Genomic DNA, 8,537 nt, shown 5'->3' with positions numbered 1-8,537 from the left:
TTCCCCCCTCCCCCCCTCCCAGTAACCACTGCTGCTCTCCACCCACTTGTCCCATGAGCATCCTCTGTCTGAGGGAGCCTGTCATTAAATAACAAACGAAAAACACCACGACAGTTTGAGAGAGAGAGAAAGACGCAAAGGGAAAGATGAAGAAGAGGAAAAGTCTTTTTTATGCCTTTTGAGCAAGGGCTGCACATTTTCCCTTCGCCTGGGCCCACAGATTCCACAGCGGCCCTGGCTGGAGTTCATCCCCTGCTCCCCGTGGCCAAGCCCTTCTGCCCAAGCACTTCACACATGTGATCACATTTAACCTCTCACCACCCCTATGAGATCAGCATTACTGTCATCAGCCCCCTTTTGCAGACAAGGAGCCGAAGGCACGGAGCGTGGAAGTAACCCTCCCGGGCAGCAGCTGGGAAGTGGGCAGGTTTGAAGGCTGCTGTTTCTGCCCCCAAAGCCTGTGCTTGTTACCCCCTTAGGGCACCCGGCCTCCCTGCCGGTCTGGACCCCCTCAGGCAGGGAGGGCCAGCTTGTCAGGGGAAGCGGAAGAGCCTTCGTGGCGAAGGGGCCTTCTGGCGGCATCAGCAGAAGGGCCCGGCTGGCACTTACGGCCAGGGGTTAGTTCCCGGAGGCTGGCGCCCGGCAGTGGGGGGCCAGCAGCCTGAAGGGGCCAAGGGGGCTCTGCAGTGTGTGGCCCGTGGATGGGCCGCAGCCACTTCGGGCTGTGGGAAGCTTCATGAAATGATGAGGTTGCGATTCATAATGCATGAGGGGTCGGGTGGAGGCGCCTCTCGGGACACAGGGCCTTTGTTCCCGGCTTGTAATCATCTCAAGAGAGGAAGGAAGTAAACAAGATTTATCTCCCAGAGTCTAATCAACTTCCTTTTGGGGCGGCCCGCTCTCTGTCGCGCAGAACTCTGAATGCCCGCCAGGGAATGCTTTGCGATGAGTTAGTATTGGTCAGACTTTGAAGGGCCGAAGATATATAACTTGCTTACAGTGTCTTAGAAAACACGCAGTTCTATTGTGTATGTGTGTGTGTGTAGCTTCTTTCCAGACCAGCCATTTCACAGATCTCTGTATTGTTCACCCTTCCGGCCTCTATGAGAAGTTTTCTTTGTTTCAGTTTGGTTTGTTTTTAAATGGGAGGAGAAAGAAAATGACAAGAGGGGAGATGGTTTGCCCCAATCAGTAGCTCAGCTGGAAATGGACTTAAGGTCAAAGGTCAGCTAATCAATCACCAAATAGGCTTTGAGGAGCTCCCGCCTACAAGTGAAGTTCACGGCAGAGTCAGCACCAGGTGCTGAAGCCGTAAATTCCGGGTGGCGGCAGCCAGGGGGCTGTTGACCAAGTGTCTCGGGAAGCTTCAAGGCAGATTTGTCTCTTGCCAGCCGCTGACTCTGTTTTCTGCTGGGCCCTGCCCCCTGGGCCAGAACTGATTGCACGAAGGCTGGACATCTGATCCGCGCTGGGCCAGTCAGCGTCTCTGCCCCTTGAAACGCCGTCCGGACTGATTCTGGAACAGAGGAGATGAAATCCTGGGTGGGGCTGGCAGCCGTGTGTGTCTTGCTCAGAGAGAGAATAAGCAGGGGTGCAGAAGGGGGAGCTCAAGGGGGAGGCAGGGGCGGGGGAGATAGAGAGAGACCTCCTTGCTGTTTTCCAGGCCCTGCTTCCAGCACTGTGAGACCCAACCACATGCGCGCCTCTGGGTTCTCTGAGACACCCCCTGACCTTCCACTAAATCTCCTTTGGTAATTCAAGTTTCTAGAGTGGCTTTATGTAGGAGCAGCCACATAATGCTGGGGGCTTAGTGCAGAAGGAACCTGTAGGGCCCCTTGTTCAAACATTATTCAGAATTTCAGGCTGGTGACAGCAGAGCATAAAACCAAGTGGGGACCCTTCTAAGCCAGGCCCTGTGACTATGCAGGTTGTGGGCCCCTGGGAGCCAGCCCTGGGTTCGTGTTACCTGCAACCCAGAGAGTCTTGAGCTAGACAGACAGACCCGGCCGGAAAGGTGGTCTTCCGACCTGAACAAAAGATATTTCAAAATTCTTCCCAGAACTGCATCAAAGAGGGCAGCCACAGGCCAGGAAACCAGAATGGACAGAAGAGTCCAGGAATAAAATGAAGGAAAAGACATCTAGCAGGGAGCCCTGCTAGCAGGCATCTAGCAGGCATTAGCAGGGAGCCCTGGGGTGGGATGGGAGCAAAGCAAACTCCTTTACATTCCCTCCTGCCGGGCGAGTGCAGACGGAGCCCGAGGTCTGGGGGAGGAACGCACCGAGGGCAGAGCAGTGCAGCCTGAGGACCCCAAACGGGGCCGCCACAGTGTATGACAGTGAAGAGGGGGAGTCTGGATCAGATCAGAGCAAAGAGAACCTTCCCTTCGCTCAGTGCAGCGGAGGGGGGCCCCAGCAGCAGTGCGGAGAGCGGGGCTGCAGAGCCCCATGGGCACCTCTCAGTAATGCAGGTGTCTGCTGCTGTGTTTAATTAACTGAGGAATTAACTGAATCCTCTTCTCATTCTCCTTTGTGAGTTCAAGTATTCCCTTCCCATGTACACCCCCAAAGGCCCATCCCCCGCTGCTGTCACGTTTGGGGGTTAAGGCTTCAACATACGAATTTTGAGGGGACGCAAACATTCAGCCGATAACATCCAGCTGTGGGTCTTTGCCTTCTGATCTGGCTTTGTATCCTGACTCCGCTGCTGTGAATACATCTTTGCCGTGGAAATGACTCTGTGCTGCAACTCCTGACTTCTTCCAGTGAGTCTCTGAATGTGGGTGTGGTCTGGGAACCCTCGCCGCAAATGGGTGTGTGTGGTTTCTTGCTTTTTGTTTCTGGCAGGTAGTTACATTACTTTCACAAGGAACACATAAATGTGCTTTAAGATTGCGTCGAACGAATGCGCAGCCGCGATGTTATTTCAGCAGCAAGATCACGTTCTCGGCGCAGCATCCGCATTGACTATGTCCGGCAGCCGCTCCGCCCGGTGGCTTCCTTCCCACTCGTGGCCCTTGGCTCTGACATCCCTCCGATGAGGAGGAGATGGTCGGAACCCATGCCCGCCTCTCCTCCTGCCACTGAAGGCAGGAAACTGCTGGGGTATCCTGGAGCAGGGCCTCGTCGCCCCTGGAAGGGAAACCAAGTGTGTGCATATGCAGCCAGAAACCAGAACTCCCGAGTAGAGGAGATGGTAAGCAGTGGAGGAGCATGCTTCCAGAACCGGTTCCGAGGTCCTCGGTGGCTCCTGGGGAGTTCCTCTCAGGAATGCAGAGGCGACTGGCCCTTCTGTTCTGGAAAGGTCACTGCTTGCATCCCATTCACTTGTCCCAGTGACTGTCCTGGTAGCGCCCGCGAATGAGAGAATCAGAACAGAGTGATTTCAGCCAGCAGAGTGGGCAAAAAGATGGCTGTGCCGAAAATGCAAACCCGGCAGAGTCCAGCGTGCTCCTAAATTTGCAAGTCGGTAACATTGTTGTGTTTCTTTGTTCCTGTTCTAGCTTGTCTGCTTGGACAGCCCGTTTGTCCAGAGTTTCCCAACTGGTCCCCCGGGGGCCGTCTTCACACCAGGAGATGCCGCCTCTCCCGGCTCCTGGAAGCCGAGGATGGAGGAGGGGAGGGAGAGCGGGCCCGGGGGTGGCTCTTAGAAACGCAGCACGCAAGCCCAGGGTTCCAAACGGTGCAGGCTGAGTGACATGGCAAGAGAGCGCAGTGGTTAGAACAAGGGCTGGGGCATCACACAGACTTGGGCCCCCGCCTGCCTCGGCCCCAGGGAACGGGGGCAAGTCAAGGGGCCTCTCTCTGTGAGCGCCTGTTTCCTCATCTGTAACGTGGTGCCAGAAGTTTCTACTTCACCTGGGGCACACTGAGGATGAAATGAAACTGTGTATGTGAAGGGCAGGCACCGGGCAACTGTTGTTAACCGCTGGCTCCCCGGGGTCGTCGTGACCACGTGCTGGGGGAGGGTGGGGGCGGGGAAGGAGCTGACCTTCATCGAAGCCAGTAAGGTACCAGGAACTTTAGATTTTCTTGACTCCAAACAAGAATCCCATGAGGCAGGGCTGGACTTTTCAGAATTTAACCTGCATACACATCCCCTGGAGGATCTTTTGCTAAAATGTAGATTCTGGTTCGGCAGGTCTGGGGGTGGGGGCTGAGATCCTGCATTTCTAACAGACCCTCAGACCTCACTGGTGCTGCTGGACCATGACCACACTTTCCTGCAGCCTGGCCTGATTTGTCCTCTCGCCTTACTGTCCATCTCCTAAGCTCCCACCCTCCCTGACCAGGTCGCATTCTTCTTTTTTTAAATTTATTTATTTATTTTTGGCTGCGTTGGGTCTTTGTTGCTACGCGCGGGCTTTCTCTAGTTGCGGTGCGTGGGCTTCTTATTGTGGTGGCTTCTCTTGTTGCAGAGCACAGGCTCTAGGTGCGTGGGCTTCAGTAGTTGTGGCACACGGGCTCAGTAGTTGTGGCGCAGGGGCTTAGTTGCTCCGCGGCATGTGGAATCTTCCCGGACCAGGGATCGAACCCGTGTCCCCTGCATTGGCAGGCGGATTCTTAACCACTGCGCCACCGGGGAAGCCCAGGTCGCGTTCTTCTGTGACCCTTTCTCCTGGTCCTGTTGTATTATCCTTCACAACACTTGTAATCAAGTGATTATGTACATTTTAAAGATGGGGAAACTGAGGCCAGCTAAAGGGCGGGCGCAGGTCACACAACTAGGGAATCTGCAGAGCTTGGCTCCTGGGCCGCGTCTCTTTACCCGGAGGCTCTGCCGTCTCTGTTTGACCGTGGCTTCATCACAAAAGCTGTTCGATGCTAAAGGCCAAGGGGATTTCTGCCCTTAAATTCAGTGAGTTTTGATCCTGTTCATGAGCCAAACCCACTTCTCTTTTCTTGGTGTTTCCTTTCTTTCCTCTGGCAGAGGGCAGCAGTTGAAGCTCATCGATTCCGAACCACATGCCGAGTGTAAATCCCAGCTCCGACCTCCTTGTGTGATTTTCAGGGAGTCCATTAACCTTTCTGTGTCTCGGTTTCCTCAGCTGTCATACTTGAACCTGCCTCCGAGATGATCAAATGAAACAGTGCCGGTGAAGGGCTCACAGCAGCACCTGGCAGGTTGTGAGCACGATACGTGTGCTTGGTGTTGTTACGTTTTAAAATAACAACCTATGTTTGCTCAAGGAACAGAGCTCTGTTGGAAGATTCTTTTGGTCGGTTCCTAGGCGGCCGGACAAGCTGCCCTTTCCGGCTGTGTGACATTGGGCAAGTTCCTAGACCTCTCTGAGCAGCATTTCTCCCACCTGCAAAATCAGGGGTCGTCCTCCCCACAAGATTCCTCTGAGCAGTCAGAGAAATACTGGGTCTAGAGAGCAAGGGACTGAACCTGAGAGTCTCTTCCTTGGAACCAACGATCTGAGATTCACACGGGCAAATACAACTTCAGAGGGAGAACCACGTTTCTCTGAGCCTGGCGCGTGCACCGCTGGAAAGCCTCTGGGTCGTTGATGGCGCAGCCTCCGTCTCCCTGTTTCCCACCTCGTGGGCTGCCGAGGGGCTGGGCTCGTCATCTCCACGGTGGGGTTGGTGGGCCTTAGAAGAGCATCGGGAACTCTTCAGTCCTGACCAAAGAGGCAACACGCCCGAAGTTCTCTGAGGCCTCGGCTTCCACCGCGAATGTGCTGGGGCCACTCGCCCCCGCTCTGGGTGTCCCGTGGCTTTCCGGAGCTGGAGGTTATGGAAGGTCGGGGCAGCCTCTTGGACTGGCGGGGCTGGCAAAGGCGGATTGTGCTTTCTGAGGGCGATTTGCCTGGAATCTGCTTATGCTCTTAGCTTGGCCCGTGCAGACGAACAAAAGATGGAGGCAGAGCCCTGGGGCCACGAGGCTGCAGGGAGGCCAGGAGGGAGTTTGGGGTCAGCAGGAGAGGGGGAGCCCTCCCCAAGCCTGGGGCTGAGGTGCTTCTCTGCACACAAGGCTTGTGGGGTGGGGAGTGGGGTGCTCTCAGTTCCAAGGTCGAGCTGGGGAGAGGGGCGATGGGGGCACCCTTAGGACAGAGCTCCTGAAGGTGTGGTCTGGGGACCACTGGCTGGTCAGGAGGGGCCTTCCTTAGGTTCTTCTGGGCAAATGGTCAGCAATTCCCTGAACTTTCATCTTGATGTAAAGTAAGGGATGCTTAGCAGTAACTCCAAAAGCGAGTTATTAAGTTATTGTAATCATTAAGTTGGTGTCCATGGGATGGGGAAAATATTAACAAAAAGTATGCACATCCTTCTCTACTCTTCCAAGTGGGACCGATGGCAGGACTACCTGATTGGCGCCTCTCAGATCTTTATAGCTCTGATCAGGGAAATGGGTTATGTTTCTATGAGAAAGGGCACAGCAGAGAGATGCAGGGAAGAGGAGACCAGGTGTTTAAAAGGGAGAGAAGGATGGGAGAGAGGAGAGAGCAAGGGTGCTGGGGAGGGAGAGAGAGGGTCGGCTGCTGCTTGGGGTGGGACTCTGGGGAGAGAGGACACTTGTCATGTTGTGGCCACGTGTGTCTCGAATCCCATTCCTGGATGTGGGGACCCACCCACCTGCTGGGTCCTGAGCTAGAAGCCAAGTTGAACTCTGTGTGCCAATTCAGATGCCTGGTTGGAATTAGACGTGCAAGAGTGATTGGGTGGGAAGCCTGTGATGGATTGGTGGGGAGGGAGCAGGAGGGGAGACCTACGGTGCGGGTCTGACACCCGGGAAAGGAGACGCAGAAGGAGAGGCTCGGCCTGCAGGGCAGCACAGAGGGAGTCTTGGCCCTGCTGATGCGGAGCCCCAGAGAGAAGATGAGGTGGTGGAGGAGCCGCCGGGGAGGCCGGAATGACCCATTCCTCCACGTCTGTCCTTGGCTGGGAGCAGGGAGGCTGCTGCGTTCTCTCTTGGAGAGAGATCTGAGCGGTGCACCCCCATGGCCACCACAAACCCAGGAGCACAGACAGAGTAGCCCTGAAGAGGGTGGGTTCTGGAGGCAAAAGTCCGCTGCAGGACAGGGTTAGAAGATGAGGAGGGTCCCAGGCTGAGAGCCGCTGGTCTACACCAAGAGCGACGGGAAGTTGGATCTTTCGACTCAGCTACGCTCTGGATCCAACAGCCTGTGCTGTCCAAGTGTGTGTGTCACACGTGGCCCAGCTCAGGTAACCTCCAGCACCTGAGCCCCGAGGCCTGGGGACACTCACAGTCAGTGGCTCTCATCAAACCAACTCCCAGATCCTTCAGTGTCGGGTGTTAGGTGTTTCAGAAAGCACCGCCAGATGAACATCCTCTTACTTAGGGCCGGATCGTTCCCTGGTTGCCTCTCCTGGGTGCCCCAGTTTATTCTGTGAAATTTGCTGGTTGGTGGGTGGGGCCCTGTCTCAAGGCCACACCCCCACCCCTGGGGGAGGAGTGCCACCTGGCGGTCCCTCTCCAGCCTCAGCTTCCTGGCGGGTGTCAATAGCCGCTGGTGCCACTGTCATTGAGGCTGGTGGCACCTGTCTGGGATGAAGGCGGCGTCCACCATTAGCTCTTGGAAACTGAAATCTCTTAAAGGAGGATGCAGCCTTTCTTCCTCCCAGATGAGAGTGGAGACTTAAACATAAAACCTCCGGAGAAGAGGGGCTGAAATACTCAGAGGTGCAAGCCACAGAGCAGACCTTCGGGGGGCTGAATGGCAGCCCCCGTAAAAAGGCAGGTCCCAGCCCTCATACCTGGCCCCTGGGCACGTGACCTTGTTTGGAAGTAGGGACTTTGCAGATATACTTAAGGCTGTGGAGAGGAGCTCATCCTGGATTAGGGTGGGCCCTGAATCTAATGACAGGTGTCCTGATGAGAGACAGAAGTCACAGCCTCAGGAAGGCCGTATGGTGATGCAGGCGGAGACAGCACTGATGCGTCTACGAGGTCCCTAATGCCCGGGATCGCTGGCAGCCACCAGAAGCTGGGAGAGGCCTGGGACGGACTGTCCCCCAGCGCCCCGGAGGGGACCCACCCTGCCGACACCTCGATTTTGGATGCTGACCTCTGGGTCTGTGAGAGAATACATTTCTGTTGTTTTAAGCCCCACAGTTTGCGGTGCTTCATTAGAGCAGCTCCAGGAAGTAATATTTACAAGACCCATTCCAGGAAAATCAAGCTTGAACACTGGAGGATGATAGCTGTAGCACCTGTCCTATGAAGAATAGGTGGGCTTGGAGGCCTGGGAGGCCCAAACCCGGGAGGCCACCACATTGACCGTGTCCTTGCATTTTGCCTTTAGTGAACCAGGTTGAACCTGGGCGATGCTGGGTCTCCCAGGGGTCTTGTTAAAATGCAGATCCTGAGTTAATAGTTGGGGGCGGGGCTTCCCTGGCGGCGCAGCGGTTGGGAGTCCGCCTGCCGATGCGGGGGACGCGGGTTCGTGCCCCGGTCCGGGAGGATCCCACATGCCGCGGAGCGGCTGGGGCCGTGAGCCATGGCCGCCGGGCCTGCGCGTCCGGAGCCTGTGCTCCGCCACGGGAGAGGCCGCAGCAGTGAGAGGCCCG

General features: G+C 56.0%; 1 protein-coding gene across 5 annotated transcripts in view; it reads left to right on the top strand.

The window, feature by feature from the left end:
- Window positions 1–8,537, top strand: part of MEAK7 (MTOR associated protein, eak-7 homolog) — an 88,592-nt gene that overhangs the window by 17,438 nt on the left and 62,617 nt on the right. Inside the window, exon 1 of one of the 5 annotated variants that reach the window (XM_028477716.2) lies at window positions 377–427. The exons of 2 other annotated variants lie outside the window; for them this stretch is intronic. The gene's annotated coding sequence lies outside the window, so the exon portion shown is untranslated. Of the gene's footprint in view, window positions 1–376; window positions 428–8,537 lie in introns of those variants that run through there. 2 more of the 5 variants (XM_028477719.2, XM_028477721.2) reach the window with 2 other exon arrangements.

The sequence above is a fragment of the Physeter macrocephalus genome, chromosome 17, assembly GCF_002837175.3.
Source record: "Physeter macrocephalus isolate SW-GA chromosome 17, ASM283717v5, whole genome shotgun sequence".
NCBI lineage: Eukaryota > Metazoa > Chordata > Mammalia > Artiodactyla > Physeteridae > Physeter > Physeter macrocephalus.
Note: the sequence above shows the minus strand (reverse complement) of the source record. Positions and strands in the feature narration are given on the sequence as shown.